At 38.4% G+C, this 12,565-nt stretch overlaps 1 long non-coding RNA gene across 1 annotated transcript in view; it reads left to right on the top strand.

Annotated features, from left to right (window-relative positions):
- LOC309962776 overlaps positions 1–12,565 on the top strand; it is a 238,609-nt gene that overhangs the window by 80,640 nt on the left and 145,404 nt on the right. The window contains exon 2 of the long non-coding RNA XR_014326266.1: positions 118–220. This is a non-coding gene — a long non-coding RNA (uncharacterized lncRNA). The remainder of the gene's footprint in view (positions 1–117; positions 221–12,565) is intronic.

The following is a 12,565-nucleotide window of genomic DNA, read 5'->3' on the forward strand; positions in this document are numbered from 1 at the left end:
GTGAGATATTTTATTTGTCCAAGAGATCAGTAAGACACAGAGAGGTTAAATGTCTTGCCAGATATCACAGAGCTGGTAAATGGCAGGACTGTAATATGAATTTTCTTCTGATTTAAGGTGATACGTCTAGATGGCCAGGTGAAAACCGAGCACTGCTGAGAAGCCCCGAGGAAAAGTGCAGCCTCCACACGAAGTTTTATTATTGGCTTCTGAGGAAGTGGTAAGTTTGCAAATATCATCACACATTTAAATGCTTTAAGAACTAACGTGACAGCTTGACATTTGGGGAAGAAACTGTGCTGGTTTCTAAGGTCTGAGTCTACCACTAAATATCTGGGGAATCTGGGTTAAAACATGTCATTTTCTGGGACTCAGTTTCTTCTGTGTAAAGCAAAAGGGATGGATGATGTGCAAAAAGAGATTCTACAGTTCTTTTATGAGATAGGCACTTAAGCACATTGTGGTCTGGTGGGGAAATCTTTCTGTCCACAGAGACCTCACAGAGGACACAACAGTAGTGTTCTCTGCCATGAAGTGAATTCAGTGAAAGGACTTGATCGTATTCTGAGATACTTCACGGTCTTTGCCCTCTCTAAATTCTTCACCTATGAAACAGGTTAAAGCAGTAAGGATAGTGGCAATTGTAGGTTCAGAACATAGTGGAGCAAACCCTTCTTGTTTCTCCTGGGGATAAGCTTCAGTGATGGGGTATTGATACTGGCAACAGACACATATTCTTATCTGAAATGCAGATCAAAAGATTCCACCCTTGAGAGCATTCCCTGACAATGGCCTTTCCAGCAGCATGAATCTGCCAATAGAGGCCAGTAGTTAATTTCAATCAGCCGGCTTTGCTGGTATTGCTGCTCCCATTTTAGATTTACAAAGCCATTCTTGATGAAGACAATAAAAGCCCCCTTTTCCTCTTGTGCTGCGTTATGCTCTGACACTTTATCAAAGCACACAGACAGAGGGTTGTTCTTAACCATATATAAAATGGAGCAAGCTCACAAATCATGCTTTGATATTGCACTGTGGAAACACCAAGGTTAAAAGGTAAATCTGTGGTGAAACAGTATTGATTAATTGATGTAAGAAAGGTCAGGCTGATCTCTATCTTGCTTGAAAGACTAGTTCTACATGGCCGGTCTGTTGAAATGGTTCCTATGTAAAAAGATTAAAAAAATAAAGGAAACCTAATGCAAAGACAATGGGGAAATCTCATCAAACAATCACTCAGGAAGTTAAAGCACTAAAACAGGAACTGGAAGGTGGATGTTATTTAGATTTCTGTGTATTTTGAATAGGCTTTCTTGGAAGTACCTTCACCAGTGAAGCAGTTGTAGGAGAAGTAAAGGCAGTGATGTAAAGTCTTAGCCCTGCCCCAAGAAGACCAGAAAAGGGGGCTTCATATTCCTCTTTCCAACAAGGCTGAAATCTGCTGAAGCAGAAGACCTAACTTGTCTGACCTTCAGGTCCTGCCCAGGTTAAAGACTGTTGCACAGTATTTCTCACAAGAAGGCTTCCGTATCATATCTCCAGGGTCTGGTGGGAAGAGGAAGAGGAAGAGGGAATTATCCCCTCCATACCTTGAGATGCACAGACAGCTAAGAACAGCTTGTCCAACACACTTCTGGCCCAAGAGAGAGAATGAGGTTTCAGAGGTAAAATTTAGGATTCAGAGAAAACAAAGAAACAAAGGAGGAAGGACTAGTGGCTGGGGGGAGAAAGAAAAATATAGGGACCACGAGGACAGGATGCCAATCCTGAATTACAGCACCGTTGAATGAAAAGAAGGGCCAGGGGATGGTAGTGGGAGGGGTTGGAAATGGGAATGAATGCTGGAAGTTTTGTCTCATTATGCTTGAATCTGAAAAGACCTTCAGTAAGTGTCTGAACCTGAATAGGCTGGCCTATGATGTAGTCTTAAGCAAACCCAGAAGCCTCAGAGCCTCACTATAAATTTATTTTTGGCCCTGGGTGATACTCCTGCCTCTTACAGCTATGGCATTTGGAACATGTAGCCTTACCACAGCAATGAGGAGATGCCTGAGATTTTTTTTCCAGTGTTATTGAAAAATAATTGACCTACATCACTATATAAGTTTAAGGCATACAGCATGATGATTTGATTTACATATATTGTGAAATGATGACCACAATAGGTTCAGCTAACATCCATCTTCACGTGAAATGTTTTGAAGGACAAATCTGGAAGTAGATTACATCATCTTTCTTATATCCTACTGTCCTGGATACAGTCACAAAACCTTCAGCTAACTGCAAGGGAGACTGGGAAATATGCCATAAAATGTTACTTGTCTAGGTTTACCTTAGAACACCAAGGATTTAGGTTTTCATAAAGAAAAGTTTCCAAAGACTGCATTGTTAAATATTGGAAGGAGCTACCATGGGATGTTTAGAGAACTTTATTGCTGTTCTCTAAGATACTCAAGGTAGGAGATCGGACTCATTTTTCTATAAGTTCTATTCTTTATACAATTTTATGCTTCTATAACTATATAGGCTTTTTGTTTGCAAGGGAAAACATGAAAAATAAGCTAGATATTTGGAATTATTTTCTTATCAAACTGATTTAATTATCCATGGCTACTTCCTACAAGTAAGTAGGGAAATCTTATGTTAAGAAAGCAGAGACACACACACAAAAAAATGGAATCAGAAATTAAATGTGTTTTATTCACAGATTTACCCATTTTGTGGCTTAAGGCCAGCATTTTTAATAATAAACAGTTAAAGACATAAATCATAATTTGATACAAATCCATATGTAAAATATAAGATCTAACCTTAGCATCATAGTCACTGGAATTCTGATAGTCTGTATGTGACACATTTTGCATTTTTGTGTTATTTGCTTCAATATATGTTAATAGATGGTAATTATATACTTTTCATTTGGACAGCCCTTATCCAAAAACGATTTAATATTCGCACATCTAATGGGTCGTGCACAGCTATTGATCATTTGGATCAGAGTTCAGTTTGAACTGCTGCTGGTTAGATTAGAAATTGTAATCATGGTAAAAGATAAATTACAAGGTCTCTGAAGATCAGTTCTGTTTTCAGATTAGATGTACTTTTAGATATGAAACATCAAATAGGGGAGATTAGAGAAGGTCTGTGATGGTGTCATTTTGTGGGTTTTCTAAGGAATATATCCAGAGATCCGTGGTACCCTTTCCCCCACTGTATCAGGAATGTGAAATTTATAGGGAATGACATTTTATTACAATAAAGATGGTGAAAAAATTCATAAATTATTTGTGAATTAAAAAAGGATGCTTATTTATATTTTGTAAATATAAATTTTGGTATAATAAATCAAATGCTCTACAATCAAAGTTATGCAATTTTTAATATAGAGAGATTTGGTTTGGATTAGAGGAATCTAAATGAAGATTAATTTAGATGAAGCAAACCTCTGGTGACTTCAATATTAAAAGGATTTTATCTGTGCTTTAAAATATTATTTTTGTCTAATTATAAAAGAAATACATTCTCATTGTAGAAAATTTGGAAAATTCAGAAAACTCTATTCAAGAAAACAAAGAACATTCACATTCATAAACCCAAATGTGTTGCTATTAACATCTTGAAACATCTTGTTCCAATCCTTTTCTTTGAAATTTTTTATGAAATATTTCAAACATACACAAATATAGAAAATGATATAACAAAGCCACACACACATCTACCACCTAGATTTAAATATGTTACCTTTTTGCTATATTTACTTCAGATATCTCTTACTGATAAATACATATATTATAGATATGGATAGAGATACTCCACTTCGTTCTCCTCCCTCCTTTTTCCAGACTTAACTATTATTGTGACATTTCCATTTTGTAATTTTGCTATTATCATCCATAAACAATATATAAAATTGTTTTTACCTTTAAAAAGTATATGTCTTAGCAGCAGCAGAAGCATCATGGTGAACACTTATGAAGTACTTACTGTCTTTCAGGCACTGTCCTGAGGCATAGTACACGAACTAACTGTAGAAGGTGGGTGCTATTATTATCATCCTCATTTTATAAACAAGGACACTGAGTTACAGAGAGGTTAATTAACTTGCTCATGGTCATACCCCTACTCTTTTCTAACTTGCTTTTTTATGCAACACTGTGTTTTTAGATTTATCCGTGTTGATACATATGACCCTAGTTCATTTATTGTAACTGCTGTATAGTATTCTATTATATGAATGTCACAGTTGATTCCCCTACTGATAGAACTTTGAAAATCCTTTATGTATCCCTTATGCATATCTGTGAGAGTTTCTTTAGGGGAGTTACATAGAAGTTGAATTACTAGGTTATAAATAATGTACTTTTTAGATTCTATATAATTATAGAAAAATTTATATATTGATCTTATAGCCATCTCATTGCTTTGCTAAACTTTGTTATTAATTCTAGTTATCTGTGTTTTTTCTATGCTGACAGTTATATTTTCTGTGAATAGTGACAGTTTTTTCCTTCTGTTTCAATTTTACATATTTTCTTCTCTTTCCTTCTCCCTCCCCTCCCCTCCCCTCCCCTCCCCTCCCCTCCCCTCCCCTTCCTTCCTTCCTTCCTTCCTTCCTTCCTTCCTTCCTTCCTTCCTCTCTGTCTCTGTCTCTCTTTTCTTTCTTCTCTTACTAGACCAAGGCACCTAGTTCAATGTGGAGGAGGGGTGGTGACAGAGATAATAGTTGTCTGTTTCCTAATTTTAAAGAAAATACCTTATTAAGTGTGTGTTGTTGCTGACTTGCAGTAAGTACTCCTTAGATTGAGGAAGCTTCCTCTGTTTTTAGCTTGTTAAGAGATTGGTTAGATTTTATTGAATGCTTCTCTGTGCCGTTTGAGAGGATTATATGGTTTTTCTCTTTTAATCTCTTAATGTGGAAATTATATTAGTACAATTTCTAAATTTTAATAATCTATGTATTCCTAGAACAATATTTAGTCATGATATATTACTTGTCATGACATTGTTGATATTGTTTTCTAACATTCCATTTAGGGTTTTTACATCTGTATTAAAAATAAGATTTGTCTATGATTTTCCTTCTATGAATTATCTTATACATTGTTGATATCAAGGTTTTTAGCTTTATAAAATGAGTTGGAACTTTGTTATTTTTAAAAAATTTCTTCGGAACAGTGTGCGTAATGTTAAAATTATATGTCCCTTTAAGTTGTGGTAGAACTTGCCTATAAAACTGTTAGGGTAAGGTTTTGGGGGAGTTAATAGTGGAAATTTTTAATTACTGATTCTATTTGTTAAATGGTTATAAAGTTATTAAGTTTTTCTATTTATTATTGAGTTTACCATGGTAAGTTATATAGTTTTCTAGTTAATTTGCTATTTTGTCTCAGTTTTCCGATTTATTGGCAGGAAATTTTTCATAGCATCCCCTTTTTGATTTGAAAAAGCTTTACCATCCTTTTCTTCCCTTTTTATTCCTAACGTTGATATGTCTTTTTTCTTTTATTCTTAATTAATTTTGCCAAAGGATTGTCTGTATTTTTTATTCTTAGATATGGCAATCCTCTAAGAACCTCTTTGTAGGATTAAAAAACCTCTTTAGATATGGTGAACAGAGGCTTGACTTAAGCCTCCAAACGAGTCATAGCTGCTGTCCATTCACATTACTGAGGAAGTTCACAAACCCAGAGCCCTTAGAGTGAAGGAGGAGCTTCATACTACAAACATCTCAGGGTGGCAGATCTCCCAATCCACATACCCTCTGCAGTGTGACCTCCCCCATCTAGGGGACGCTCCCCCATCAAGAAATGGAGTTTATTTCTTGGTTCCCTTGAACCTGGGTGGGCTCTGTGAATGCTTTAACCAATAGAATATGCTAGAAGTGTCCTTGTGCCAGTTCTAGGTATACCTTTTAACTAGCCTAGCAGTTTCTTTCTGGCTTCTTGGAAGCTAGTGAAGGGGTGAGAAATGTGACTATCCTAAGACCACCATACTATAAAAACTAAAAAACAGAAAGAGAGAGGAAGACCAAGGAGTACCAAGGTGCCAGGCCTGTGAATGAAAAGCCATCGTGGATGTCCAACCCAGTCAAGCTTTTAGATGACTCCAGCCCTAGCTCTATCTGACTACAAAGCATGGTAGACTCTAAGCAAGAACTACCCATTGGAGCCCATTCAATTATAGAAATGTGAGCAATAATAATTATGTGTTCTTTTAAACTTCTTAATTTAGGGGTTGTTTGTTACACAGCCATAGATACCTGGAATAAGTATCAATTGTGAGAATCTTCTCTCTCAGCCTTCCATCAAAAAATCTCCCATCTTTAACAGGATAAATATGCATATGATAAATAGAGATACACAAATCGTTAAGAGATTATTGTATATCAGCTCCGAGGTAATACTGTTCTCCAAAGGACCCAGAATGCCACTGTGGTACCCTTCTCAAAGTTGGACCATATGGACATTGGGTGATAAATGGAGTGTCTCACAGTGGGCCCAGTGAGTCTGAAATTATCCCATACATATTTTCTGAGTTTCTTTTGTATCAGAGTCAATATGTATTGTTTAAAGCTGATAAATCAACTAATAGATGTAAATATATTACCTAGTGCTATAAAAGTGTCTTATTTAAAGGTGTAAAGAATGTAATAACTGAGATCAAAGGGAAAAGAGGGCGGCTGCAAGGAAATAGAATGATAGGATTTTCTTCATCATTTACAACAGGAAGTAAATAATAATTAAAGAAATAGAAGATTAAGCTAGTTATATGTTGTTAGATTAAGAATAAGAGCTAATATTCACATAGTGCTTACCAGGCTCTGTTATAACTGCCTTGTGAAAATTAACTCATTTAATCTTTACAACAGTCCTTTGATGTAGGTATTATTACTTGTCCTCATTTTATAGATGAGGAAACAGTCAGAGAAAGGTTAAATATAATTAGCCCAAAGTCACATAGAAAGGATACAAATAGTTGTAATGGTAGCCACTACAAGAAGCCAAAACATCTGTTTTGACTACAAATCTCAAATCAGGTTGTTGGTTTCTGGGTGCAATAATTCTGGCAGTCAGACAGTTTCGTCTGGAGACTCTTGAGTCTGCATAGTCTCCAGCCTTACTCTTCCTTTCCTGATAATTTGAAGCCAACATCCGAGACGTAACACACAGATTACTGTTCATTTCTTATGGGAGAGGACATGTGTCTCTGCATTTTCAGACTGCTCCATGTTGTAGGATGGAGAATTCGTTAGGGCTGAAGAGCGGGAGTCCTGATGTCCATTTTGGGAGAGGAGACTGGAGAAATAACTCCTTTGGTGTGGGGGGCAGCAAAATAAAGCAATGGTGATATCAAACTATGTTGAATTTGTAGCCACACATCCATCACCGCCCTGTGGGGAATTTTTCTCTTTCCTCCTAGAGTTTTAAAAAAAACTTCATAGTTAGAGTGAAGTAAATTCTTTGATCCCTGTCCCTGACATTAAAACAGTAAAAAATAATATGCTCAGGTGCTAATCCATGAGTTGATCTTTTATTTATTTATTTATTTTTATTTTTTTATTTTTTTGCGGTTCGCGGGCCTCTCACTGTTGTGGCCTCTCCCGTTGCGGAGCACAGGCTCCGGATGCGCAGGCCCAGCGGCCATGGCTCACGGGCCCAGCCGCTCTGCGGCATGTGGGATCTTCCCGGACCGGGACACGAACCCGTGTCCCCTGCATCGGCAGGCGGACTCTCAACCACTGCGCCACCAGGGAAGCCCCATGAGTTGATCTTTTAGATGTCTCTCTAATTGAAATAAGAAGGATATTAACCCTGGGAAAAGTGTCATGGGCAGCAAAACATTCTTGGCTTTGCAGCTCACAGGATGAGTTGTACCAATCATAGCTTTTTTTTTTTTTCTCAATATTGTTTAATGTAATGGAAGCCAAAGGAACTTACCAACTCAGTGTGCTTTTTCAACACGTTAACTCAGCCAGTAGAATTAATTTCAAGTTCATTTCTGCATGGATCATTTACAGTGTTAATTTGTGAGTTTGCACGGTGACTGATTTTTTTTTTTCCTTTTTTTGCATAACAGGTGTTGGTCACAAAGTGAGTTAATTAATTTTGCCAATTAATTGTTGCTATACTTCTCTTTCTCTTTTTTTTTTTTTCCTAAAGCAATGGCTGTTTTTTGTCATCACTTGTTGGACTAGATCAGGTGCTCCTCTGTGGTTTTTTAAACACCTCTGTGCACACAGCTACTTTGGCAAGTCAGGAATCAAACTGACAGCCTGTTGGAAAGGCATATCCTGTCAAAAGTCTAAAGAGACACAGAGTGACAGTTCCCAGGCTCAACTGCAAGGCCTGCCTCTCAGTCTTCTTTGGCTGGCTAGGAGCTTGGCTGATGCAGGGCTCCAGTGCCAGATAGCAGAGGGCCTGAAGTAACAAAAAACAAGGCCCAGCGAGGTAATTGGGACTGACAGCACATTTACTTATCCCACAGGCATCTCTGCAAGCTGCAGCCACATTTAATACAGCCTATGAGAGTCTGAGCACATGCACACTTTTTACTCTCTCCCTGCTACTTTCATTATTCTTATTTTGTATTTTTGGTATAGGTTTCTTAATCCACTCTTTCTCTAGATTATCTAATGTAATCTGAAGAGTGGTATAGAAATTTTTTTTCCCTCTTGTGTTATAACTCATCATGAACCATCAAGGCAGGAAACACACCTAGAAATCCAAATTCAGTTAGATCTGAAGAAGTGAAAGTCCTACTGTGTATCTTTGGGGATCATTCACAATCCATGTTTTCAGCTGCTGTTATTGGTGTACCTGCTGCTAAATGAGAAGGGCAGACCTGAAACTTTGGTTCAGGTTCTTCAAACTTTGAGTTAACTGGGGACTTATAATCTACTCAAAGGTGAAGATATCAGATCTCAAAAATAAAGGGCAAGAATGATCTTTCAGAGGGAGTGGTCTAGATAAAGAACAGTGCTATTTATACCAGTAGTAGCAAGTAGGTCACACAGGATTGACTCTCCATATACTCCCCCCAAACCCTTCTCTGTGGAGGTAGTTTAGAATTCAGTAAATTTCCAGAAAGACAGATGTATTAGTCCATTCTGGCTGCTGTAACAAAATACCACAGGCTGGGTAACTTATAAGCAACAGAAATTTATTTCTCACTTTGCTGGTGGCTGGGAAGTCCAAGATCAAGGCTTTGGCAGATTCGGTGTCTGGTGAGAGCCTGCTTCTTTAGACAGCTGCCTTTTTTTTTTTTAAATTTATTTATTTATTTTTATTTATTTTTGGCTGTGTTGGGTCTTCGTTTCTGCGCGAGGGCCTTCCCTAGTTGTGGTAAACTGGGGCCACTCTTCATTGCGGTGCGCGGGCTTCTCACTGTCGCGGCCTCTCTTGTTGTGGAGCACAGGCTCCAGATGCGCAGGCTCAGTAGTTGTGGCTCACGGGCCCAGTTGCCCCGTGGCATGTGAGATCTTCCTGGACCAGAGCTCAACCCGTGTCCCCTGCATTGGCAGGCGGATTCCCAACCACTGCGCCACCAGGGAAGCCCCAGACAGCTGTCTTTTTAATGTAACCTCACATGGGAGAGAGGGGAAGGATCTCTCTGGGGTTTCTTTTATAAGGATACTAATTTCATCCATTAAGGCTCTGCCTAATACCTAATACCATCACTTTGTGGGTTAGGATTTCAGCATATAAATTATGGGGTGACATAAATGTTCAGCCCATTGCAACAGGTTTCCTGGATCACCCAGATTTGTTTTGGTAAGTTAAGGCTTATTTTTACCCATCAAAATATATGATGAGTCAGAATCCAGGACTGGGTCTTAAACAGAAATATGGAGCCCCAGGAATGTTGGAATCTGATTTTTTTAAAAGGAGAGTAGCCTAGAGTAGTGGGAGTCACAGATTCCTAGTTCTGTTGAGGACAAAATTAATGCCAGAAAAAATAAACTATCTGCCACAAACATGGCTTCTGACCTTTAGAATGGTGAAGGAAAGTTTGGGGAATCTACTTGGCATTTAGATGCCTATGCCAAAAGAGGGCCATCTAGACTTTTTCTTGCCTGAATCTGGAACTCTTGTAGCAATTTATTCAACAGCCATTTCCTTTACTTCTTCCTTGCCACAGTAAGTTTATTTGGTTTAGTAACCAGGTGGCTGTGGCCAGTAGGAGAGTCTGAGCCCTTTCCAGTTCTCAGGGAGTGAATCTTGATAAGTCTAAATTTTGTCATGGTAAGTCCAGTCACCTTGACGGTGATTAGCTTCAGAATGGGACATGCAATGTAATTCTGGCCACTGAGGATACTTCAATTGATAGCGCTTGAGAGAAAGATTTTTTTGATCCTTAGAATAGATGCAAAAGAAAGTTCAGTTGCTTATTGTCTCTGGTTGAAGCTGGGTGAGGAGGTGACACTGGATCTTCTGAATCTATCCTATAATTTTGAGAGGAGCTAGCCAAAGGACCAGGCAGCATGTTGAAGATGGCATAGGGCACAAACAGAAAGAAGCCGTTACCTCGTGGATTTCACTGAAGAGCCAAATAACCAGCTCCTTAACCGCTCTGCCTGCCAGCCTATTGTGACAGCAGATAAAAAATTTTTTGACTTTTACTGGGATTTTCTTTATCTTTTGATACAGTATCATTGTAGATAAGTTTTATGTTCCATTGTTAGAATCAAATCAGAAACCTACATATGTAATCACTGGTCTGTTGTCTTGCTAATTAATCCTCTGGATACTGGTCTAGAGATATTCACTCATTTATGGATTCATTTAGTAAACGGTTATTGAGCCTTTGCCCTGGACCAAGCACTGGGGATGAAGCCACGGACCAAATCAATATTGTTCCTACTTTCATGGAATTTATAATAGAGCAGGAAGTAGAGATGCTGAATGCGTATAGTTAGAACAAAATTGTAGATTCAATGATGCCTTTACCTGAAGATCAGCATCTACCTTTGCAGGATGTATGTATGCTTAGTCACATCTGGAGGCCATGACAACCTGGTCTCTCTGTGATCAGACTGCAGTGGTTACGGGGCTTCACAGATAGAGCTGCAGGATTATAAGGGGAGACTGGCCAGCAGGCACTCTGTGCTGTACACTTTTTCCTAGACATTTTAGTAAGTCACATTTTTTCCCTTTAGATTGGTTCATTGGTAGTAAAAAATGAAAATTAGAATATATTAATATAAGCATATAAATGTAGTTCCCAGTAAATAGTATGTAAGTAGAGGAATATTTACCTCTCATTATTCCTATTTAGTATTTGGGAGAGATGGTGAACCAGGAGGGTGGTATCCTTCACTAGTCAGACTTTTCTTTCTGAGATTTTCCCACTCATGGTCTCTTTTCTTTCATTCTGCAAATATTTATTCTTTACTTTGCCCTGGGGATGCAGTGAATAAATCAATGAATAAACATTGATTTCATTTCATCCTTGAAGAGCTTTGTTGTAAGTTTAGAGTACAGGTTTGGGAGACAAGCAGCAGGTCTTGAACACTGGCTGTGCCACTTATTAATTGTGAGGCCTTCAGTAAGTTGTGAGATCTGTTTGACTTCAGACCCTTTGTATACAAAATTGTCAATAATTATAGTACCCATCACATAGGCATTTATGGGGATTAAATGAGATAATGCAGGTAAATCATCTGGTTGAGTGTCTGACACAGGGTATTGTTCAGTAAATCATAACCACACTCAGGCATTAGGCATATGCATAATCAACTCTAACACAAGCTAGAAAGCAGTAAGGCCATAAGAGCTAGAGGGAAAATGCTGCATGAACTCAGAGGAAGGAGTCTCTGGGAAGAGGAAAGGGAGCCACTTCAAGGAGGGGGTGCCATTTGACCTGCGTTAACTCAGTGCTGCCTTAAAATTTGGCCTGAAATTTCCCTCTGTTTTAATTAACCTTCAGTTAGAGTGCACTCTAGCTTTTCCAGGGGCAGACTCCATCTCAGTGAGGGCCGGATAACTTTCCTTTATTCTCTGATAGTATGACTGACTCCAAGCAGTTACTCCCTGAAAGCAGGAGCAGAGACAGGAATAAGACAGGGCAGTCCATTCCCACTGCTAGAAAAATATCACTTATTTGTCTCAGAGATTACTCTACCGATAGTGCCAGAACGAAATCCTGTGATTTCAAAGAGCTGTATGACATTAAACAGATATTTTTGTTTTCCTGACCTTAATTCACTGCTATTTAAAAAGAGACAGTTGGACTTCACAATCTACAGAGGAGATCGAGTGGTGAGGGCTGAATTGGATACGGTTCATAACGTACTCAGCACAGTGCTTTGAATAGAGGGGACACTCAAAAGGCATCATTTAAATATTTATAATCATAGATCCTGTAAGTCTTACTTATTAGTTTGCTGTTGCTGCTATAACAAATTACCATAAACTTAGTGGCCTTAAACAACTCAAATTTAACATCCTGCATTTCTGAAGATCAGAAGTCCAACATGGGTCTCACCAGGCTGAAATCACTGTGTTGACAGGCTGCTGTGTTCCTTTCTGGAGATTCTAGAGGTGGATCTGTTTTCTGCTCATTCAAG

This window comes from Leucopleurus acutus (assembly GCF_964270905.1).
Source record: "Leucopleurus acutus genome assembly, chromosome: 6".
Taxonomy (NCBI): domain Eukaryota; kingdom Metazoa; phylum Chordata; class Mammalia; order Artiodactyla; family Delphinidae; genus Leucopleurus; species Leucopleurus acutus.